General features: G+C 45.3%; 1 protein-coding gene across 1 annotated transcript in view; it reads left to right on the top strand.

Moving 5' to 3' along the window:
- Nucleotides 1-524: 524 nt before the first annotated feature.
- The window catches only part of LOC110487919 (ataxin-1), a 181,739-nt gene continuing 156,999 nt past the window's right edge, over nt 525-25,264 (top strand). Inside the window, exon 1 of the mRNA XM_036971340.1 lies at nt 525-695. The gene's annotated coding sequence lies outside the window, so the exon portion shown is untranslated. The remainder of the gene's footprint in view (nt 696-25,264) is intronic.

The following is a 25,264-nucleotide window of genomic DNA, read 5'->3' as shown; positions in this document are numbered from 1 at the left end:
AAATCCCATCGACGTGTTGAAGGTTTAGTCTAGTGATTCACTCTTCGTGGACTTCATTTATTTTCCTGTCAGTTGTTTGTTTCCCTTCTACTAAATTCTCTACAGAGCAGAGTACAAACCCTGAGTTACCACTAAGAGCCAAGCCTGCCAACTGCTCCATATTTGTATTACACACACACACACACACACACACACACACACACACTACTCACTACTCAATACTCACTCCCTCTAACTCCCTCTCTCTCTTCCTCCCTTCCTTTCACCCTCTCTCTGCCTCCCTCCCTCTCACCCTCTCTCTGTCTCCCTCCCTCTCACCCTCTCTCCGCCTCCCTCCCTCTCACCCTCTCTCTGTCTCCCTCCTCTCTCTGCCTCTCTCCGCCTCCCTCCCTCTCACCCTCTCTCCGCCTCCCTCCCTCTCACCCTCTCTCTGCCTCCCTCCTCTCTCTGCCTCCCTCCCTCTCACCCTCTCTCTGCCTCCCTCCCTCTCACCCTCTCTCCCTCCCTCTCTCTGCCTCCCCCCTCTCGCCCTCCCTATCTCTCTCTCTGAAGGTGGCGGCATAGAGCGGTGTAGCTATTAGCTCCGCGCTGCAGACATCATTAGGAGTGGAGGGAGACGATTCCACCGTCAGCGCAGGAACAGGAAGCCCTGGCAACAAGGAGACACCGCTCTTACCAGACCATTACACCGTACAGTAAGTCCTAGCTCTGTCTATATTCTCAGTCTGTCATTTTTGTTGTGTCACTTTTTTCTTTGCTAAGCGGTAGAGGTAGAGAAAATGGCTGGAACTGGAAGGAAGGCGTACGCGCAAAAAGAGCGTTCGTTTATTTCCAAAGCCTTTGAAAATGTTTACCTCGCACTCTGACCTATTTGTTTTGTGTCCGGAGCATAGACGGTTGTTTGTGGTTTACAGTCATGCACTTGTCATTTCGAACAAAAATGCAAACGAACTACTAAGTTTGACACATGTGAGCGGTGGTTTCGCGGACTTGAAAACGAGCAAGGAGTGTTTCACAGGCGGGTTGGTGTGTAGGACAGGCAAGCTAACTGCGCCACCCCACCCAGAAACATTGCATAAAGAATAGTAAAATACATATTTATAGTATAGCCTTCAACCGTCCACTTTTAAAATGGTTGTGGTACGTGAGTAGCCTACGTGGCCGTATGTCCACTCATGCGACACATTTTAGTTTCTAATTCCATCGCGGAAGTGTTTTTTATTCTTCAAAAACAGGGCAAACCAACTAACCCTAGTCCACCTAATGTAACCGGCGTCATTACAAATACATAGTAGATGACATGCCCTTAATTTGGCGGGGAGAGAGAAAATGTTATCTACTCGGTTAGGCTACAAGCCCTTTTCATTGACGCTGGCTGATTTGTAAAGGACATTGGGTCTCCTGAATGTGTCTAGTGATTGCTCGACTACCCGTGGCGTGATGTCACTCATCCTAGCTTTGGTGGTTATATAACAGGACTGTAGGGATCCCGGGTTGTGATAGCCGAGGTATTTATACTCTGCTTACACTCAGGAATTGCACAATGCATAGTAAGATTTGCATAGTAAGACCTGTCTTCCCTAGAGGATAGTCTACTGCTACATGCCACAACCACTACACTGTTATTACATGGTTACGTTTGATCCAGTATCTAGAAACGATGGTGGTTGGTCAAAGAGTGTTTCAATGTTGCCGAAAAAAAAACAAACGTTATGCTGTAAAATGTAACAGTAACTTTGCAATCCATTGAAGGGGACACTTGATACTACGAAATTATTTTTCAACAACATGCAAGCCTGCAGTAAAACACGAATACACGTTGTCGTACTTCAGCCTACACCAGCTTGCTTATGAGCATAATAATGCATATTAAAAAAAACATGTCTGGAGGCCGTTTTGTAATGCAGTAACATGTCAAGAGGTGAGGTATTTGTTGCACCTCTGTATCCAATCAAAAAAAATAAAGATTGGTTGGATCACAATTATAATCACAATCTTGATGATCTTATTTGTTGTGAAATTGACTGATATTACTTGTTAGATATGACTTGTTTTAGATACTGCTGCACTGTCGGGAACTAGAAGCACAAGCATTTCGCTACACTCAAGCAGTAACATCTGCTTAACACGTGTTTGTGACAAATCCAATTTGATTTGATTTGATTTTTGATGATAATATAATTCTTGTTGCAGCCATCATGTTTCACCTCAATACCTGATAGGCCCATGTGTTGTTTATGTATGCAAATATGTTCCATTATGTTGTTGCACATACAGAGGCATTGTTCCGTGGATACAGTTCTCTGGACTCTGTATTGTGGGTGGCTATGGAGTTGACATTTAAACTAGGTTATTTTGCTACAGTTCTTCTGTATATAACCTGTGTATATCACCTGTGTATATAACCTGTGTATATAACCTGTGTATATCACCTGTGTATATCACCTGTGTATATAACCTGTGTATATAACCTGTGTATATCACCTGTGTATATCACCTGTGTATATCACCTGTGTATATAACCTGTGTATATAACCTGTGTATATAACCTGTGTATATAACCTGTGTATATCACCTGTGTATATAACCTGTGTATATCACCTGTGTATATCACCTGTGTATATCACCTGTGTATATCACCTGTGTATATAACCTGTGTATATCACCTGTGTATATCACCTGTGTATATAACCTGTGTATATAACCACATTGTTTCTTTATGTACCTTGTCTTCTTGGTAGTGTAGTATGAGGTGGGTAGGTTTGTAGTGGCTGACCAGTGATAGTGTAGTATGAGGTGGGTAGGTTTGTAGTGGCTGACCAGTGATAGTGTAGTATGAGGTGGGTAGGTTTGTAGTGGCTGACCAGTGATAGTGTAGTATGAGGTGGGTAGGTTTGTAGTGGTTGACCAGTGATAGTGTAGTATGAGGTGGGTAGGTTTGTAGTGGTTGACCAGTGATAGTGTAGTATGAGGTGGGTAGGTTTGTAGTGGTTGACCAGTGATAGTGTAGTTTGAGGTGGGTAGGTTTGTAGTGGTTGACCAGTGATAGTGTAGTTTGAGGTGGGTAGGTTTGTAGTGGTTGACCAGTGATAGTGTAGTTTGAGGTGGGTAGGTTTGTAGTGGTTGACCAGTGATAGTGTAGTTTGAGGTGGGTAGGTTTGTAGTGTCTGACCAGTGATAGTGTAGTATGAGGTGTGTAGGTTTGTAGTGGTTGACCAGTGATAGTGTAGTATGAGGTGGGTAGGTTTGTAGTGGTTGACCAGTGATAGTGTAGTTTGAGGTGGGTAGGTTTGTAGTGTCTGACCAGTGATAGTGTAGTATGAGGTGGGTAGGTTTGTAGTGGTTGACCAGTGATAGTGTAGTTTGAGGTGGGTAGGTTTGTAGTGTCTGACCAGTGATAGTGTAGTTTGAGGTGGGTAGGTTTGTAGTGGTTGACCAGTGATAGTGTAGTTTGAGGTGGGTAGGTTTGTAGTGTCTGACCAGTGATAGTGTAGTATGAGGTGGGTAGGTTTGTAGTGTCGGACCAGTGATAGTGTAGTATGAGGTGGGTAGGTTTGTAGTGGCTGACCAGTGATAGTGTAGTATGAGGTGGGTAGGTTTGTAGTGGTTGACCAGTGATAGTGTAGTATGAGGTGGGTAGGTTTGTAGTGGTTGACCAGTGATAGTGTAGTATGAGGTGGGTAGGTTTGTAGTGGTTGACCAGTGATAGTGTAGTTTGAGGTGGGTAGGTTTGTAGTGGTTGACCAGTGATAGTGTAGTTTGAGGTGGGTAGGTTTGTAGTGGTTGACCAGTGATAGTGTAGTTTGAGGTGGGTAGGTTTGTAGTGGTTGACCAGTGATAGTGTAGTTTGAGGTGGGTAGGTTTGTAGTGTCTGACCAGTGATAGTGTAGTATGAGGTGTGTAGGTTTGTAGTGGTTGACCAGTGATAGTGTAGTATGAGGTGGGTAGGTTTGTAGTGGTTGACCAGTGATAGTGTAGTTTGAGGTGGGTAGGTTTGTAGTGTCTGACCAGTGATAGTGTAGTATGAGGTGGGTAGGTTTGTAGTGGTTGACCAGTGATAGTGTAGTATGAGGTGGGTAGGTTTGTAGTGGTTGACCAGTGATAGTGTAGTATGAGGTGGGTAGGTTTGTAGTGGTTGACCAGTGATAGTGTAGTTTGAGGTGGGTAGGTTTGTAGTGGTTGACCAGTGATAGTGTAGTTTGAGGTGGGTAGGTTTGTAGTGGTTGACCAGTGATAGTGTAGTTTGAGGTGGGTAGGTTTGTAGTGTCTGACCAGTGATAGTGTAGTATGAGGTGGGTAGGTTTGTAGTGTCGGACCAGTGATAGTGTAGTATGAGGTGGGTAGGTTTGTAGTGGTTGACCAGTGATAGTGTAGTATGAGGTGGGTAGGTTTGTAGTGGTTGACCAGTGATAGTGTAGTTTGAGGTGGGTAGGTTTGTAGTGTCTGACCAGTGATAGTGTAGTATGAGGTGGGTAGGTTTGTAGTGGTTGACCAGTGATAGTGTAGTTTGAGGTGGGTAGGTTTGTAGTGGTTGACCAGTGATAGTGTAGTTTGAGGTGGGTAGGTTTGTAGTGGCTGACCAGTGATAGTGTAGTATGAGGTGGGTAGGTTTGTAGTGGTTGACCAGTGATAGTGTAGTTTGAGGTGGGTAGGTTTGTAGCGTCTGACCAGTGATAGTGTAGTATGAGGTGGGTAGGTTTGTAGTGGTTGACCAGTGATAGTGTAGTATGAGGTGGGTAGGTTTGTAGTGGTTGACCAGTGATAGTGTAGTATGAGGTGGGTAGGTTTGTAGTGGTTGACCACTGACCAGTGATAGTGTAATATGAGGTGGGTAGGTTTGTAGTGGTTGACCAGTGATAGTGTAGTTTGAGGTGGGTAGGTTTGTAGTGGTTGACCAGTGATAGTGTAGTATGAGGTGGTTAGGTTTGTAGTGGCTGACCAGTGATAGTGTAGTATGAGGTGGGTAGGTTTGTAGTGGCTGACCAGTGATAGTGTAGTATGAGGTGGGTAGGTTTGTAGTGGCTGACCAGTGATAGTGTAGTATGAGGTGGGTAGGTTTGTAGTTGCTGACCAGTGATAGTGTAGTATGAGGTGGGTAGGTTTGTAGTGGTTGACCAGTGATAGTGTAGTTTGAGGTGGGTAGGTTTGTAGTGGTTGACCAGTGATAGTGTAGTATGAGGTGGGTAGGTTTGTAGTGGTTGACCACTGACCAGTGATAGTGTAGTATGAGGTGGGTAGGTTTGTAGCGTCTGACCAGTGATAGTGTAGTTTGAGGTGGTTAGGTTTGTAGCGTCTGACCAGTGATAGTGTAGTTTGAGGTGGGTAGGTTTGTAGTGACTGACCAGTGATAGTGTAGTTTGAGGTGGGTAGGTTTGTAGTGGTTGACCAGTGATAGTGTAGTTTGAGGTGGGTAGGTTTGTAGCGTCTGACCAGTGATAGTGTAGTATGAGGTGGGTAGGTTTGTAGCGTCTGACCAGTGATAGTGTAGTATGAGGTGGGTAGGTTTGTAGCGTCTGACCAGTGATAGTGTAGTATGAGGTGGGTAGGTTTGTAGTGGTTGACCAGTGATAGTGTAGTATGAGGTGGGTAGGTTTGTAGTGGTTGACCACTGACCAGTGATAGTGTAGTTTGAGGTGGGTAGGTTTGTAGTGGTTGACCAGTGATAGTGTAGTTTGAGGTGGGTAGGTTTGTAGCGTCTGACCAGTGATAGTGTAGTTTGAGGTGGGTAGGTTTGTAGTGGTTGACCAGTGATAGTGTAGTATGAGGTGGGTAGGTTTGTAGTGGCTGACCAGTGATAGTGTAGTATGAGGTGGGTAGGTTTGTAGTGGTTGACCAGTGATAGTGTAGTATGAGGTGGGTAGGTTTGTAGTGGTTGACCAGTGATAGTGTAGTATGAGGTGGGTAGGTTTGTAGTGGCTGACCAGTGATAGTGTAGTATGAGGTGGGTAGGTTTGTAGTGGTTGACCAGTGATAGTGTAGTATGAGGTGGGTAGGTTTGTAGTGGTTGACCAGTGGTAGTGTAGTTTGAGGTGGGTAGGTTTGTAGTGGTTGACCAGTGATAGTGTAGTTTGAGGTGGGTAGGTTTGTAGTGGTTGACCAGTGATAGTGTAGTTTGAGGTGGGTAGGTTTGTAGTGGTTGACCAGTGATAGTGTAGTATGAGGTGGGTAGGTTTGTAGTGGCTGACTAGTGATAGTGTAGTATGAGGTGGGTAGGTTTGTAGTGGTTGACCAGTGATAGTGTAGTATGAGGTGGGTAGGTTTGTAGTGGCTGACCAGTGATAGTGTAGTATGAGGTGGGTAGGTTTGTAGCGTCTGACCAGTGATAGTGTAGTTTGAGGTGGGTAGGTTTGTAGTGGTTGACCAGTGATAGTGTAGTATGAGGTGGGTAGGTTTGTAGCGTCTGACCAGTGATAGTGTAGTTTGAGGTGGTTAGGTTTGTAGCGTCTGACCAGTGATAGTGTAGTTTGAGGTGGGTAGGTTTGTAGTGACTGACCAGTGATAGTGTAGTTTGAGGTGGGTAGGTTTGTAGTGGTTGACCAGTGATAGTGTAGTTTGAGGTGGGTAGGTTTGTAGCGTCTGACCAGTGATAGTGTAGTTTGAGGTGGGTAGGTTTGTAGTGGTTGACCAGTGATAGTGTAGTTTGAGGTGGGTAGGTTTGTAGCGTCTGACCAGTGATAGTGTAGTATGAGGTGGGTAGGTTTGTAGCGTCTGACCAGTGATAGTGTAGTATGAGGTGGGTAGGTTTGTAGCGTCTGACCAGTGATAGTGTAGTATGAGGTGGGTAGGTTTGTAGTGGTTGACCAGTGATAGTGTAGTATGAGGTGGGTAGGTTTGTAGTGGTTGACCACTGACCAGTGATAGTGTAGTTTGAGGTGGGTAGGTTTGTAGTGGCTGACCAGTGATAGTGTAGTATGAGGTGGGTAGGTTTGTAGTGGTTGACCAGTGATAGTGTAGTATGAGGTGGGTAGGTTTGTAGTGGTTGACCAGTGATAGTGTAGTTTGAGGTGGGTAGGTTTGTAGTGGCTGACCAGTGATAGTGTAGTATGAGGTGGGTAGGTTTGTAGTGGTTGACCAGTGATAGTGTAGTTTGAGGTGGGTAGGTTTGTAGTGGTTGACCAGTGATAGTGTTGTATGAGGTGGGTAGGTTTGTAGTGGCTGACTAGTGATAGTGTAGTATGAGGTGGGTAGGTTTGTAGTGGTTGACCAGTGATAGTGTAGTTTGAGGTGGGTAGGTTTGTAGTGGTTGACCAGTGATAGTGTAGTATGAGGTGGGTAGGTTTGTAGTGGTTGACCAGTGATAGTGTAGTATGAGGTGGGTAGGTTTGTAGTGGTTGACCAGTGATAGTGTAGTTTGAGGTGGGTAGGTTTGTAGTGTCTGACCAGTGATAGTGTAGTATGAGGTGGGTAGGTTTGTAGCGTCTGACCAGTGATAGTGTAGTTTGAGGTGGGTAGGTTTGTAGTGGTTGACCAGTGATAGTGTAGTATGAGGTGGGTAGGTTTGTAGTGGTTGACCAGTGATAGTGTAGTTTGAGGTGGGTAGGTTTGTAGTGTCTGACCAGTGATAGTGTAGTATGAGGTGGGTAGGTTTGTAGTGGTTGACCAGTGATAGTGTAGTATGAGGTGGGTAGGTTTGTAGTGGTTGACCAGTGATAGTGTAATTTGAGGTGGGTAGGTTTGTAGTGGCTGACCAGTGATAGTGTAGTATGAGGTGGGTAGGTTTGTAGTGGCTGACCAGTGATAGTGTAGTATGAGGTGGGTAGGTTTGTAGTGGCTGACCAGTGATAGTGTAGTATGAGGTGGGTAGGTTTGTAGTGGCTGACCAGTGATAGTGTAGTATGAGGTGGGTAGGTTTGTAGTGGTTGACCAGTGATAGTGTAGTATGAGGTGGGTAGGTTTGTAGTGGTTGACCAGTGATAGTGTAGTATGAGGTGGGTAGGTTTGTAGTGGCTGACCAGTGATAGTGTAGTATGAGGTGGGTAGGTTTGTAGTGGTTGACCAGTGATAGTGTAGTTTGAGGTGGGTAGGTTTGTAGTGGTTGACCAGTGATAGTGTAGTTTGAGGTGGGTAGGTTTGTAGTGGTTGACCAGTGATAGTGTAGTCTGAGGTGGGTAGGTTTGTAGTGGTTGACCAGTGATAGTGTAGTATGAGGTGGGTAGGTTTGTAGTGGCTGACCAGTGATAGTGTAGTATGAGGTGGGTAGGTTTGTAGTGGCTGACCAGTGATAGTGTAGTATGAGGTGGGTAGGTTTGTAGCGTCTGACCAGTGATAGTGTAGTTTGAGGTGGGTAGGTTTGTAGTGGTTGACCAGTGATAGTGTAGTATGAGGTGGGTAGGTTTGTAGCGTCTGACCAGTGATAGTGTAGTTTGAGGTGGTTAGGTTTGTAGCGTCTGACCAGTGATAGTGTAGTTTGAGGTGGGTAGGTTTGTAGTGACTGACCAGTGATAGTGTAGTTTGAGGTGGGTAGGTTTGTAGTGGTTGACCAGTGATAGTGTAGTTTGAGGTGGGTAGGTTTGTAGCGTCTGACCAGTGATAGTGTAGTATGAGGTGGGTAGGTTTGTAGCGTCTGACCAGTGATAGTGTAGAATGAGGTGGGTAGGTTTGTAGCGTCTGACCAGTGATAGTGTAGTATGAGGTGGGTAGGTTTGTAGTGGTTGACCACTGACCAGTGATAGTGTAGTTTGAGGTGGGTAGGTTTGTAGTGGCTGACCAGTGATAGTGTAGTATGAGGTGGCTAGGTTTGTAGTGGTTGACCAGTGATAGTGTAGTTTGAGGTGGGTAGGTTTGTAGTGTCTGACCAGTGATAGTGTAGTATGAGGTGGGTAGGTTTGTAGTGGTTGACCAGTGATAGTGTAGTATGAGGTGGGTAGGTTTGTAGTGGTTGACCAGTGATAGTGTAGTTTGAGGTGGGTAGGTTTGTAGTGGTTGACCAGTGATAGTGTAGTATGAGGTGGGTAGGTTTGTAGTGGCTGACTAGTGATAGTGTAGTTTGAGGTGGGTAGGTTTGTAGTGGTTGACCAGTGATAGTGTAGTTTGAGGTGGGTAGGTTTGTAGCGTCTGACCAGTGATAGTGTAGTATGAGGTGGGTAGGTTTGTAGCGTCTGACCAGTGATAGTGTAGAATGAGGTGGGTAGGTTTGTAGCGTCTGACCAGTGATAGTGTAGTATGAGGTGGGTAGGTTTGTAGTGGTTGACCACTGACCAGTGATAGTGTAGTTTGAGGTGGGTAGGTTTGTAGTGGCTGACCAGTGATAGTGTAGTATGAGGTGGCTAGGTTTGTAGTGGTTGACCAGTGATAGTGTAGTTTGAGGTGGGTAGGTTTGTAGTGTCTGACCAGTGATAGTGTAGTATGAGGTGGGTAGGTTTGTAGTGGTTGACCAGTGATAGTGTAGTATGAGGTGGGTAGGTTTGTAGTGGTTGACCAGTGATAGTGTAGTTTGAGGTGGGTAGGTTTGTAGTGGTTGACCAGTGATAGTGTAGTATGAGGTGGGTAGGTTTGTAGTGGCTGACTAGTGATAGTGTAGTATGAGGTGGGTAGGTTTGTAGTGGTTGACCAGTGATAGTGTAGTATGAGGTGGGTAGGTTTGTAGTGGCTGACCAGTGATAGTGTAGTATGAGGTGGGTAGGTTTGTAGTGGCTGACCAGTGATAGTGTAGTATGAGGTGGGTAGGTTTGTAGTGGTTGACCAGTGATAGTGTAGTTTGAGGTGGGTAGGTTTGTAGTGGTTGACCAGTGATAGTGTAGTATGAGGTGGGTAGGTTTGTAGTGACTGACCAGTGATAGTGTAGTATGAGGTGGGTAGGTTTGTAGTGGTTGACCAGTGATAGTGTAGTATGAGGTGGGTAGGTTTGTAGTGGTTGACCAGTGATAGTGTAGTATGAGGTGGGTAGGTTTGTAGTGGTTGACCACTGACCAGTGATAGTGTAGTATGAGGTGGGTAGGTTTGTAGCGTCTGACCAGTGATAGTGTAGTTTGAGGTGGGTAGGTTTGTAGTGACTGACCAGTGATAGTGTAGTTTGAGGTGGGTAGGTTTGTAGTGGTTGACCAGTGATAGTGTAGTTTGAGGTGGGTAGGTTTGTAGCGTCTGACCAGTGATAGTGTAGTATGAGGTGGGTAGGTTTGTAGTGGTTGACCACTGACCAGTGATAGTGTATTTTGAGGTGGGTAGGTTTGTAGTGGCTGACCCGTGATAGTGTAGTATGAAGTGGGTAGGTTTGTAGTGGTTGACCAGTGATAGTGTAGTATGAGGTGGGTAGGTTTGTGGCGGCTGACCAGTGATAGTGTAGTATGAGGTGGGTAGGTTTGTAGTGGTTGACCACTGACCAGTGATAGTGTAGTTTGAGGTGGGTAGGTTTGTAGTGGCTGACCAGTGATAGTGTAGTATGAGGTGGCTAGGTTTGTAGTGGTTGACCAGTGATAGTGTAGTTTGAGGTGGGTAGGTTTGTAGTGTCTGACCAGTGATAGTGTAGTATGAGGTGGGTAGGTTTGTAGTGGTTGACCAGTGATAGTGTAGTATGAGGTGGGTAGGTTTGTAGTGGTTGACCAGTGATAGTGTAGTTTGAGGTGGGTAGGTTTGTAGTGGTTGACCAGTGATAGTGTAGTATGAGGTGGGTAGGTTTGTAGTGGCTGACTAGTGATAGTGTAGTATGAGGTGGGTAGGTTTGTAGTGGTTGACCAGTGATAGTGTAGTATGAGGTGGGTAGGTTTGTAGTGGCTGACCAGTGATAGTGTAGTATGAGGTGGGTAGGTTTGTAGTGGCTGACCAGTGATAGTGTAGTATGAGGTGGGTAGGTTTGTAGTGGTTGACCAGTGATAGTGTAGTTTGAGGTGGGTAGGTTTGTAGTGGTTGACCAGTGATAGTGTAGTATGAGGTGGGTAGGTTTGTAGTGACTGACCAGTGATAGTGTAGTATGAGGTGGGTAGGTTTGTAGTGGTTGACCAGTGATAGTGTAGTATGAGGTGGGTAGGTTTGTAGTGGTTGACCAGTGATAGTGTAGTATGAGGTGGGTAGGTTTGTAGTGGTTGACCACTGACCAGTGATAGTGTAGTATGAGGTGGGTAGGTTTGTAGCGTCTGACCAGTGATAGTGTAGTTTGAGGTGGGTAGGTTTGTAGTGACTGACCAGTGATAGTGTAGTTTGAGGTGGGTAGGTTTGTAGTGGTTGACCAGTGATAGTGTAGTTTGAGGTGGGTAGGTTTGTAGCGTCTGACCAGTGATAGTGTAGTATGAGGTGGGTAGGTTTGTAGTGGTTGACCACTGACCAGTGATAGTGTATTTTGAGGTGGGTAGGTTTGTAGTGGCTGACCCGTGATAGTGTAGTATGAAGTGGGTAGGTTTGTAGTGGTTGACCAGTGATAGTGTAGTATGAGGTGGGTAGGTTTGTGGCGGCTGACCAATTAGTGTGTAGTGCTTCAGGGCACCACAGGATTAAACTGCATGATCTCTCTACCAGTTCAGTTCACCTGATGGTGGTGAATCCCTCTATAGCACATATTACGACTCTTCTATTTTAGATATAAAATTGAACCTTTATTTAACTAGGCAAGTCAGTTAAGAACAAATTCTTATTTACAATGACGGCCTAACCCTGCCGATGCTGGGCCAAATTGTGCTCCGTCGTATGGGACTCCCAATCACGACCTGTTGTGATACAGCCTGGAATCGAACCAGGGTCTGTAGTGACACCTCTAGCACTGAGAGGCAGTGCCTTAGACCACTGCGCCACTCAGGAGATATTTGAAGGCTAGTTCATTGGTTCAAATGTTTGAGATGTTTTCAAAACCTATTTTCAATCTGAATGGTAGAAGACAAATAAGGTCATGATTATTTCCTGACCATGTCACCTGACCAGGGACAAACTCCTAGCCCCTAGCTAGTTATTACTCATTAACTACAATTATCGGCCAGAGTTTTTTCTGGTCTGATGACATGGTCAGCAGGAAAAACTCAGCATCATTATTTCAGCACCATAACGTCTTCTCTGAAAACGTTTCAAAATGTTTGTTCCAAATGGGAGCTAATGAACGCGACCCTGTCCGTTGTGCAGGGATCTAATCATGTGATGGGGAATGAGAGGGCTGCGATTTCTCCCTGCACTTCCCTTTGATCCTGTCCGCCACACACACACACACACACACACACACACACACACACACACACACACACACACACACACACCTATTTACTTTTAAATGCTAATGAGAGACAATTAGTAGCCAGTGTGTCCTAATCACTAGGGAATTTACCCATCTCAGCTCGTTTGTCAGAGTTGCAAAGACTTATGCACACACACACACACACACACACACACACACACACACACACACACACACACACACACACACACACACACACACACACGTATGCACATCATCTCCAAATTAAGAAAAACGTGATACACCTTGCCTTTAAACTGAGGGCTGGGTTTTGAAGTGCCCTGTCTTGCCCTGACTTCCGGAGATATTTCCAGGTATTGTCTGGGTAGGCTAGTCTTTCATGGTTGACTGAGAGAGTGATATAAGATGAGCCACACCCCTATACCTGCAGAAAGGAACAGGCTGTGTGTGTGTATGTTTGTGTGTGTGTGTGTGTGTACGTGTGTGTGTGTACGTGTGTGTGTGTACGTGTGTGTGTGTACGTGTGTGTGTGTGTGTGTGTGTGTGTGTGTGTGTGTGTGTGTGTGTGTGTGTGTGTGTGTGTGTGTGTGTGTGTGAGTGCGTGCGTGCGTGTGTGTGTGTGTGTGTGTGTGTGTGTGTGAATATGTTACACTCTGAGCAAAACAAGGGGATGAACCCAGTCAATGACCAATGATTGGCAGTCTCTTCAAAATATGTGTGTGTAACATGTGTGTTTACACAGAAGATGGGCAGTACACACACACACACACACACACACACACTGCTTGGTTTCCACTTTCACTTGCAGCTAGAGCAGAGGGTCCAGGGGTAGATAGACAGTAGGGCTGGATAGACCTCACGACATGAAATTATCAGAATACTTAGGTGCCGATACGATATGTATTGCGATTCTCACTATTCTCCTAATTCCGTATGTAATGCGATTTAATACTGTGATTATATTGTGATTTGATTTTTCTGAACATATTGCTCACCATGTGTCTGCTGCAGAATGACAAGAGAGCCATGAGAAAACTAGTTTTGATCAGTCATGGAAATGAAAGTACTGAATAAATATGAACTCACTATTTAAAAAGATGGAGAACAAGCTGGGATGAAAAATACAGGAGTTTTGGCACAGCTACAGCCGACTAGCGCCAGCTAACGCTACATTGGAGTTAAAGTATCGATTTAATATTGTCCAAAATAGTATATTGCGATATATAAGTGTATAATTGCCCCCCAGGTATCTCTGTCTGCATGTGTGTGCATGTGTTTGTGTGTCTGCTTCTGTGTGGTGTGTGTGTGTGTGTGTGTGTGTGTGTGTGTGTGTGTGTGTGTGAGGATTTGTGCCAAGCCACGTTGCTTGGTTACTTCAGTGGCCAATCAAACAAACTTTGTTTCGTTCACCTCCTCTCTCTCTCTCTATTTTTCCCTTTCTCTCTGTCTCTCTCTCTGTCTCTGTCTCTCTCTCTCTCTCTCTCTCTCTCTTTCTCTGCCTCTCTTCCTTTCTCTCCCTCTCTTCCTTTCTCTCCCTCTTCTCTTTTATAGTTTTTTTCACAATGTAAATTCCTTGGTCCTGTGTAGCCTCTCCCTTGTTGAATCAGATAAAAGACCTTGGTTGAATCCCAATTGGCATCCTATTTCCTACGTAGAGCCCCATGTCCTGGGGAGAGAGCCCAGCCCCAGAGGTAGCCATGTCCTGGGGAGAGAGCACACCCCCAGAGGTAGCCATGTCCTGGGGAGAGAGCCCACCCCCAGAGGTAGCCATGTCCTGGGTAGAGAGCCCAGCCCCGGAGGTAGCTATGTCCTGGGTAGAGAGCCCAGCCCCGGAGGTAGCCATGTCCTGGGGAGAGAGCCCAGCCCCGGAGGTAGCTATGTCCTGGGGAGAGAGCCCAGCCCCGGAGGTAGCTATGTCCTGGAGTGAGAGCCCAGCCCCGGAGGTAGCTATGTCCTGGAGAGAGAGCCCAGCCCCGGAGGTAGCTATGTCCTGGAGAGAGAGCCCAGCCCCGGAGGTAGCTATGTCCTGGAGAGAGGGCCCAGCCCCGGAGGTAGCCATGTCCTGGGGAGAGAGCCCAGCCCCGGAGGTAGCTATGTCCTCGGGAGAGAGCCCAGCCCCGGAGGTAGCCATGTCCTGGGGAGAGAGCCCAGCCCCGGAGGTAGCCCTGTCCTGGGGAGAGAGCCCAGCCCCGGAGGTAGCCCTGTCATGGAGAGAGAGCCCAGCCCCGGAGGTAGCTATGTCCTGGGGAGAGAGCCCAGCCCCGGAGGTAGCTATGTCCTCAGGAGAGAGCCCAGCCCCGGAGGTAACCATGTCCTTGGGAGGTAGCTATGTCCTGGGGAGAGAGCCCAACCCTGGAGGTAACCATGTCCTTGGTAGGTAGCTATGTCCTGGGGAGGTAGCTATGTCCTGGAGAGGTAGCTATGTCCTGGGGAGGGAGCCCAGCCCCAGGAGAGAAGAGTGGGGGCAACAGAGAGAGAGAGAAAGAGAGAGAAAAAGGGAGAGTAAGATGGAAAGAAACCACCTAAAAGGAAGCAATTCCCAACTCTTCCATATAACAAAGCCATCACCTACAGAGAGATGAACCTGGAGAAGAGTCCCCTAAGCAAGCTGGTCCTGAGGCTCTGTTCACAAACACAAACACACCCTACAGAGCCCCAGGACAGCAACACTATTAGACCCAACCAAATCATGAGACAACAAAAAGATAAATACCTGACACACTGTGACTGACCCAAGCTTAAGGAAAGCTTTGACTATGTTCAGACTTAGTGAGCATAGCCTTGCTATTGAGAAAGGCCGCAGTAGGCAGACCTGACTCTCAAGAGAGGACAGGCTATGTGCTCACTGCCCACGAAATGAGTTGGAAACTGAGCTGCACTTCCTAACCTCCTGCCAAATATATGGCCATATTAGAGACACATATTGCTCAGATTACACAGACACACAAAGAATTAGAAAACAAACCCAATTTTGATAAACTCCCATATCTACTGGGTGAAATTCCACAGTGTCTCATCACAGCAGCAATACTTGTGAACTGTTGTTACAAGAAAAGGGCAACCAGTGAAGAACAACCACTGTAAATACAACCCATGTTTATGCTTATTTATTTTCCCTTTTGTACTTTAACTATTGGCACATCATTACAACACTGTATACAAGATATGAGATTTTTTTGTGAGTGTAATGTTTACTGTTAATTGTATATTGTTTATTTCACTTGTGTTAATTGTCTATTTCACTTGCAATGTTAACATATGTTTCTCATGCCAATAAAGCCCCTTGAATTGAAAGTGAGTTGAATTGAAAGTGAGTTGAATTGAAAGAGAGTTGAATTGAAAGTGAGTTGAATTGAAAGAGAGTTGAATTGAAAGAGAGTTGAATTGAAAGAGAGTTGAATTGAAAGAGAGTTGAATTGAAAGGCTGTACTTCATTCACCAGGCTGTACTTCATTCACCAGGATGTACTTCATTCACCAGGCTGTACTTCATTCACCAGGCTGTACTTCATTCACCAGGCTGTACTTCATTCACCAGGCTGTACTTCATTCACCAGGCTGTATTTCATTCACCAGGCTGTACTTCATTCACCAGGCTGTACTTCACCAGGCTGTACTTCATTCACCAGGCTGTATTTCATTCACCAGGCTGTACTTCATTCACCAGGCTGTATTTCATTCACCAGGCTGTACTTCATTCACCAGGCTGTACTTCATTCACCAGGCTGTACTTCATTCACCAGGCTGTACTTCATTCACCAGGCTGTACTTCATTCACCAGGCTGTATTTCATTCACCAGGCTGTACTTCATTCACCAGGCTGTACTTCATTCACCAGGCTGTACTTCATTCACCAGGCTGTACTTCATTCACCAGGCTGTATTTCATTCACCAGGCTGTACTTCATTCACCAGGCTGTACTTCATTCACCAGGCTGTACTTCATTCACCAGGATGTACTTCATTCACCAGGATGTACTTCATTCACCAGGATGTACTTCATTCACCAGGCTGTATTTCATTCACCAGGCTGTACTTCATTCACCAGGCTGTACTTCATTCACTAGGCTGTACTTCATTCACCAGGCTGTACTTCATTCACCAGGCTGTACTTCATTCACCAGGATGTACTTCATTCACCAGGCTGTACTTCATTCACCAGGCTGTACTTCATTCACCAGGCTGTACTTCACCAGGCTATACTTCATTCACCCGGCTGTACTTCATTCACCAGGCTGTACTTCATTCACCAGGCTGTACTTCATTCACCAGGCTGTACTTCATTCACCAGGATGTACTTCACCAGGCTGTATTTCACCAGACTGTACTTCACCAGGCTGTACTTCACCAGACTGTACTTCATTCACCAGACTGTACTTCACCAGACTGTACTTCATTCACCAGACTGTACTTCACCAGACTGTACTTCACCAGACTGTACTTCATTCACCAGACTGTACTTCACCAGACTGTACTTCACCAGGCTGTACTTCACCAGACTGTACTTCACCAAGCTGTACTTCACCAGACTGTACTTCACCAGACTGTACTTCATTCACCAGACTGTACTTCACCAGACTGTATTTCACCAGGCTGTACTTCACCAGACTGTACTTCACCAGACTGTACTTCACCAGGCTGTACTTCACCAGACTGTACTTCACCAGACTGTACTTCATCAGGCTGTACTTCACCAGACTGTACTTCACCAGGCTGTACTTCACCAGACTCTACTTCACCAGTCTGTACTTCACCAGGCTGTACTGTGTAACTCTGTGTTGTCTGTTCACACTGCTATGCCTTATCTTGGCCAGGTCGCAGTTGCAAATGAGAACTTGTTCTCAACTAGCCTACCTGGTTAAATAAAGGTGAAATAAAAATAAATAAAAAAACTTCACCAGACTGTACTTCAGTGTTCACTGCATAACAGACACACTCAACATGCTTTCGAGAGCTTTTTTCCACTTTGAAAGCAGATAAAAACATTCCTCTCTCAGCTGGGCTGTGAGTAGATGTCAGCATACTGGCGCACACACACACACACACACACACACACACACACACACACACACACACTCCTTTGAGGTTACAATGATGTCTTTATGGGTTGTTTTCAGACAGTGGGATTGGAGGAATGATATGTCCGAAGTTACCAGACTGTACCTTTCAAACTTCAGTAGAATATTGCTATTGATTTTCAACCTGTTGTTCTCCACGTCTTTGTATGATAACAGACCGTAGGTCCAGACTGATAATTCCACTCTTTCTTTGATTTGGACACAGTCATCAGTAAAGCTACATTTAAACACTTCTCACCAAACCCAGGGACTTTAAAGTTACTCAGGGTTTAATGCCATTATGTGAAACATCATTATTTAGGATGAAGTCTTCAAATCAAATCAAATCAAATTTATTTATATAGCCCTTCGTACATCAGCTTATATCTCAAAGTGCTGTACAGAAACCCAGCCTAAAACCCCAGACAGCAAGCAATGCAGGTGTAGAAGCACGGTCTTTATCAGTCTTGGTCTTTATCTGCGATCACATATTGAGATATTTTCATTTACATAATGATTATTGTTTCTGCATGATCCCTGTCATTCGTTGGCTTCGCTGAACCTGCCTGCCCACACACCCAGTCCTGTCGTTGTTGATGGAGGTTAGAAAATCAATGGGCGGTATCCTGAATGGCTCAGTGTGACTGTGAATAGGGATGGAAGGGTTTTACACTGACTGATAAACTGCCTGCGTCACAATGCTGGATCAATGAGCCCCAGCATGCTTCAATTACCTTTTGGAAACTGGGGTGAAACTGTGCTGTGGCGTTCACTTGGCTCTGTACTGCACTGTGAGGAAAGATCCATAATGGCAGAATAGTTGCCCAGAGGAAATGCCCAGGGGAGTGCCTTACAGGGTATCCTCAACTGACATATCAATACCATCTTATATTGGGCAACAACTGTGTGGTTAGTTACACAATGGTAATAATAGTGATAGCGATGCTGTAGCTTACCATCCACTGCAACAACCTTGAACATGCCTGGCTGGTCCCTTTACCAACCAGCTGTGTTTCAGATGGTATGCTGTTACTTATATAATAATCACCACACTACAGTTGTTAGGACCCTAAAATGTTTGGTCTCCTGTAATCTAACCAATATGATGGGAGGGAGCCATGATCAGGGGAGGTTATTTAAGGATGAGTCCCAAATGGCATTCCCCATAGGGGGGAGGAGGGGGGGAGGAGGGGGGGGGGGGGGTCAGATGTGATCTGTAACTCACACACACACCTGCACACACACACACACACACACACACACACACACACACACACACACACACACACACACACACACACACACAGGGAACTTCTGAGAAGCCTGACTGAACGAACCCACTGCCCTCCTATTTTTAGCCCACTGTCTCACCATCAGGTCTTGTTTCATAGTTGTTCTCACTTCTAATTGTATTATGATGTTGAAAAGAACCTCCCCTCTCTGGTACTGTAATGTTGTTTTAAAGAACCTCCTCTGTCTGGTCCTGTAATGTTGTTTTAAAGAACCTCCTCTCTCTGGTACTGTCATGTTGTTTTAAAGAACCTCCTCTCTCTGGTACTGTCATGTTGTTTTAAAGAACCTCCTCTCTGGTACTGTCATGTTGTTTTAAAGAACCTCCTCTCTCTGGTCCTGTAATGTTGTTTTAAAAAACCTCCTCTCTCTGGTACTGTAATGTTGTTTTAAAGAACCTCCTCTCTCTGGTACTGTCATGTTGTTTTAAAGAACCTCCTCTCTCTGGTCCTGTAATGTTGTTTTAAAGAATCTCCTCTCTCTGGTACTGTAATGTTGTTTTAAAGAACCTCCTCTCTCTGGTACTGTCATGTTGTTTTAAAGAACCTCCTCTCTCTGGTCCTGTAATGTTGTTTTAAAGAACCTCCTCTCTCTGGTACTGTCATGTTTTTTTAAAGAACCTCCTCTCTCTGGTACTGTAATGTTGTTTTAAAGAACCTCCTCTCTCTGGTCCTGTAATGTTGTTTTAAAGAACCTCCTCTCTCTGGTCCTGTAATGTTGTTTTAAAGAATCTCCTCTCTCTGGTACTGTAATGTTGTTTTAAAGAACCTCCTCTCTCTGGTACTGTCATGTTGTTTTAAAGAACCTCCTCTCTCTGGTCCTGTAATGTTGTTTTAAAGAACCTCCTCTCTCTGGTCCTGTAATGTTGTTTTAAAGAATCTCCTCTCTCTGGTACTGTAAAGTAATGGTGCTTGGTGTGACTGTAGAGGCTCTTTCACTTTGGAGAAGGAACTGAGACCTGTCTTTGTTGTTGATAGAACAGTAAGAGAAGACGCACTCCCGGCTTGAGGCTTTTTTACTTTGTGTAGCACGATAGAGCTACGTACTAGTTTCCCCCAACGTAACCTTGCATGCATGTCGATGTCTTATAACACGATAATACATGGCGTAAAACACAGTGGCAAGACAGATAGCACATTAGCTTTGGCCGAATTGTCAGATTGTCGCCTCTAGTCTCTGCAACGTGTTCAACAGGATGAACAGAAGGCAACAGCAGTCAGTCTGTGGAGGCATTTAGCTGGTGTTCCAGATGCAGTGGGAGCTGCCTCCGTTATGTCCACCTGCCCCCCCCCCCGCCTGCCATAAAACACACACACACACACACACACACACTCACACACTCACACACACACACACTCACACACTCACACACACACACACACACACACACACACACACACACACACACACACACACACACACTAGTACAGACCAGGATCAGATATCATTTCTTATCATTGGCTGGAGTATAGTACACTGACTGGTAGACACCTTGTGGGGCTGTCCCACTGGGCACACACCGGTTGAATCAATGTTGTTCCAATGAAATTATGTTGAACCAACGTAGAATAGGCGTTGAATTGACATCTGTGCCCAGTGGGGTGGCACAACCTAGTAATCTGACAGCCCTGGGACATATAGAGGAAGAGGAGGAGGAGGGGAGGGGAGAGAGAGAGAAGAGGTAGGAGGAGGAGAAGAGCGATAAACAGAGAAGGAGGAGAAGGAGAGGAATAAGAGAGTGGGATAAGAGAGGAGGAGGAGGAGGAAGAGAAGGAGAAAATAAACAGGAGGATGAAGGGGAGGAAAGAGAGGAGGAGAAGAGGTAGGAGAGGGGAGTAGCAGTGATGTCATCGAGCAGACCCCCCCAGAGGGTACAGGGACAGGAAGAGGACTGGACCTGGTGTGCACGTCCCGCCTGTCGTTACACACACAGTTAGCGCAGAGAGAGAGTGTCCGAGAGGGTATCAACAATGATTCCCGCTCGGCAGCACTCGGAGGATATGCATCAAGAAAGGAATTCAATAACAGGAAAACATCACTGATACATTACTGTGGAATAGTGAAACCCACCCTGGCCGATGTTATGTTTGGCACAATATGACCACTTCTACTATTTATTCTTTATGAAGTGACGTGATGTGCTCTGGTTGATGGTCGTATATCATATGGAAAGAAGTTTCCAGAACAGCATCAGTGTGTGTGCGTGTGCACGTTTGTGTGCTTGTGTATGTACATGCATGTTAACTCTACGTGGGTGTTTGTGTGTGTGTGGAACTTTACAACAGTCACTCCTTAAAACAGTATAAGCCAGTCTGAAGTCATGTCCTTAAGCTGAGGGAGGAGGCTTGAGTTCTGAACAGCTCGATGGCTGGGTTATTAATAAGGCTGCTGCTGTGGGGTTTTGACTATGGAAGAGGCACTTTGGAAATGACAGGCACTGGCAGAGGGTTTAGTTAAACACTGGCAGAGGGTTTAGTTTTAGTAAAACACTGGCAGAGGGTTTAGTTAAACACTGGCAGAGGGTTTAGTTAAACACTGACAGACGGTTCAGTAATACACTGGCAGAGGGTTTAGTAAAACACTGGCAGAGGGATTAGTAAAACACTGACAGAGGGTTTAGTTAAACACTGGCAGAGGGTTTAGTTAAACACTGGCAGAGGGTTCAGTAAAACACTGGCAGAGGGTTCAGTAATACACTGGCAGAGGGTTCAGTAATACACTGGCAGAGGGTTTAGTTAAACACTGGCAGAGGGTTCAGTTAAACACTGACAGAGGGTTTAGTAAAACACTGGCAGAGGGTTTAGTAAAACACTGGCAGAGGGTTCAGTAATACACTGGCAGAGGGTTTAGTAAAACACTGGCAGAGGGTTTAGTAAAACACTGGCAGAGGGTTTAGTTTTAGTAAAACACTGGCAGAGGGTTTAGTTTTAGTAAAACACTGGCAGAGGGTTTAGTAAAACACTGGCAGAGGGTTTAGTAAAACACTGGCAGAGGGTTTAGTTAAACACTGGCAGAGGGTTCAGTAAAACACTGGCAGAGGGTTTAGTAAAACACTGGCAGAGGGTTCAGTAAAACACTGGCAGAGGGTTTAGTAAAACACTGGCAGAGGGTTTAGTTAAACACTGGCAGAGGGTTTAGTAAAACACTGGCAGAGGGTTTAGTAAAACACTGACAGATGGTTTAGTAAAACACTGACAGAGGGTTTAGTTAAACACTGACAGAGGGATTAGTAAAACACTGGCAGAGGGTTTAGTAAAACACTGACAGAGGGTTTAGTAAAACACTGGCAGAGGGTTTAGTAAAACACTGGCAGAGGGTTTAGTAAAACACTGGCAGAGGGATTAGTAAAACACTGGCAGAGGGTTTAGTAAAACACTGGCAGAGGGTTTAGTAATACACTGGCAGAGGGTTTAGTAAAACACTGGCAGAGGGATTAATAAAACACTGGCAGAGGGTTTAGTAAAACACTGGCAGAGGGTTTAGTAAAACACTGGCAGAGGGATTAATAAAACACTGGCAGAGGGTTTAGTAAAACACTGGCAGAGGGTTTAGTAAAACACTGGCAGAGGGTTCAGTAAAACACTGGCAGAGGGTTTAGTAAAACACTAGCAGAGGGATCAGTAAAACACTGGCAGAGGGTTTAGTAAAACACTGGCAGAGGGTTCAGTAAAACACTGGCAGAGGGTTTAGTAAAACACTGGCAGAGGGTTTAGTAAAACACTGGCAGAGGGATTAGTAAAACACTGGCAGAGGGTTTAGTTAAACACTGGCAGAGGGTTTAGTAAAACACTGGCAGAGGGTTTAGTAAAACACTGGCAGAGGGTTCAGTAAAACACTGGCAGAGGGTTTAGTAAAACACTGGCAGAGGGTTTAGTAAAACACTGGCAGAGGGTTCAGTAAAACACTGGCAGAGTGTTCAGTAAAACACTGGCAGAGGGTTCAGTAAAACACTGGCAGAGGGTTTAGTAAAACACTGGCAGAGGGTTCAGTAAAACACTGGCAGAGGGTTTAGTAAAACACTGGCAGAGGGTTTAGTAAAACACTGGCAGAGGGTTCAGTAAAACACTGGCAGAGAGTTCAGTAAAACACTGGCAGAGGGTTCAGTAAAACACTGGCAGAGGGTTTAGTAAAACACTGGCAGAGGGTTTAGTAAAACACTGGCAGAGGGTTCAGTTAAACACTGACAGAGGGTTTAGTTAAACACTGACAGAGGGATTAGTAAAACACTGGCAGAGGGTTTAGTAAAACACTGACAGAGGGTTTAGTAAAACACTGGCAGAGGGTTTAGTAAAACACTGGCAGAGGGTTTAGTAAAACACTGGCAGAGGGATTAGTAAAACACTGGCAGAGGGTTTAGTAAAACACTGGCAGAGGGTTTAGTAATACACTGGCAGAGGGTTTAGTAAAACACTGGCAGAGGGATTAATAAAACACTGGCAGAGGGTTTAGTAAAACACTGGCAGAGGGTTTAGTAAAACACTGGCAGAGGGATTAATAAAACACTGGCAGAGGGTTTAGTAAAACACTGGCAGAGGGTTTAGTAAAACACTGGCAGAGGGTTTAGTAAAACACTGGCAGAGGGTTTAGTAAAACACTAGCAGAGGGATCAGTAAAACACTGGCAGAGGGTTTAGTAAAACACTGGCAGAGGGTTCAGTAAAACACTGGCAGAGGGTTTAGTAAAACACTGGCAGAGGGTATAGTAAAACACTGGCAGAGGGATTAGTAAAACACTGGCAGAGGGTTTAGTTAAACACTGGCAGAGGGTTTAGTAAAACACTGGCAGAGGGTTTAGTAAAACACTGGCAGAGGGTTCAGTAAAACACTGGCAGAGGGTTTAGTAAAACACTGGCAGAGGGTTTAGTAAAACACTGGCAGAGGGTTCAGTAAAACACTGGCAGAGTGTTCAGTAAAACACTGGCAGAGGGTTCAGTAAAACACTGGCAGAGGGTTTAGTAAAACACTGGCAGAGGGTTCAGTAAAACACTGGCAGAGGGTTTAGTAAAACACTGGCAGAGGGTTTAGTAAAACACTGGCAGAGGGTTCAGTTAAACACTGGCAGAGGGTTCAGTTAAACACTGACAGAGGGTTTAGTAAAACACTGGCAGAGGGTTTAGTAAAACACTGGCAGAGGGTTCAGTTAAACACTGGCAGAGCGTTCAGTTAAACACTGACAGAGGGTTCAGTAAAACACTGGCAGATGGTTCAGTTAAACACTGACAGAGGGTTTAGTAAAACACTGGCAGAGGGTTTAGTAAAACACTGGCAGAGGGTTCAGTAAAACACGGGCAGAGGGTTTAGTAAAACACTGGCAGAGGGTTCAGTAAAACACTGGCAGAGGGTTTAGTAATACACTGACAGAGGGTTTAGTAAAACACTGGCAGAGAGTTTAGTTAAACACTGGCAGAGGGTTAAGTAAAACACTGACAGAGGGTTTAGTAATACACTGGCAGAGGGTTCAGTAAAACACTGGCAGAGGGTTTAGTTAAACACTGGCAGAGGGTTTAGTAAAACACTGGCAGAGGGTTTCATAAAACACTGGCAGAGGGTTTAGTAAAACACTGGCAGAGGGTTTAGTTAAACACTGGCAGAGGGTTTAATAAAACACTGGCAGAGGGTTTAGTAAAACACTGGCAGAGGGTTTAATAAAACACTGGCAGATGGTTTAATAAAACACTGGCAGAGGGTTTAGTTAAACACTGGCAGAGGGTTTAGTAAAACACTGGCAGAGAGTTTAGGAAAAAACACTGGCAGAGGGTTTAGTTTTAGTAAAACACTGGCAGAGGGTTCCGTTAAACACTGGCAGAGGGTTCAGTTAAACACTGACAGAGGGTTTAGTAAAACACTGGCAGAGGGTTTAGTAAAACACTGGCAGAGGGTTCCGTTAAACACTGGCAGAGGGTTCAGTTAAACACTGACAGAGGGTTTAGTAAAACACAGGCAGAGGGTTCAGTTAAACACTGGCAGAGGGTTCAGTTAAACACTGGCAGAGGGTTCAGTAAAACACTGACATAGGGTGCAGTTAAACACTGGCAGAGGGTTCAGTTAAACACTGGCAGAGGGTTCAGTTAAACACTGACAGAGGGTTCAGTTAAACACTGGCAGAGGGTTCAGTTAAACACTGACAGAGGGTTTAGTAAAACACTGGCAGAGGGTTTTATAAAACACTGGCAGAGGGTTTAGTAAAACACTGGCAGAGGGTTTAGTTAAACACTGGCAGAGGGTTTAATAAAACACTGGCAGAGGGTTTAGTAAAACACTGGCAGAGGGTTTAATAAAACACTGGCAGATGGTTTAATAAAACACTGGCAGAGGGTTTAGTTAAACACTGGCAGAGGGTTTAGTAAAACACTGGCAGAGAGTTTAGGAAAAAACACTGGCAGAGGGTTTAGTTTTAGTAAAACACTGGCAGAGGGTTCCGTTAAACACTGGCAGAGGGTTCAGTTAAACACTGACAGAGGGTTTAGTAAAACACTGGCAGAGGGTTTAGTAAAACACTGGCAGAGGGTTCCGTTAAACACTGGCAGAGGGTTCAGTTAAACACTGACAGAGGGTTTAGTAAAACACAGGCAGAGGGTTCAGTTAAACACTGGCAGAGGGTTCAGTTAAACACTGGCAGAGGGTTCAGTAAAACACTGACATAGGGTGCAGTTAAACACTGGCAGAGGGTTCAGTTAAACACTGGCAGAGGGTTCAGTTAAACACTGGCAGAGGGTTTAGTAAAACACTGGCAGAGGGTTTAGTAAAACACTGGCAGAGGGTTCAGTTAAACACTGGCAGAGGGTTCAGTTAAACACTGACAGAGGGT

Source organism: Oncorhynchus mykiss, chromosome 32 (genome assembly GCF_013265735.2).
Source record: "Oncorhynchus mykiss isolate Arlee chromosome 32, USDA_OmykA_1.1, whole genome shotgun sequence".
Lineage (NCBI taxonomy): Eukaryota > Metazoa > Chordata > Actinopteri > Salmoniformes > Salmonidae > Oncorhynchus > Oncorhynchus mykiss.
This window is presented reverse-complemented; position numbering and strand designations above follow the sequence as displayed.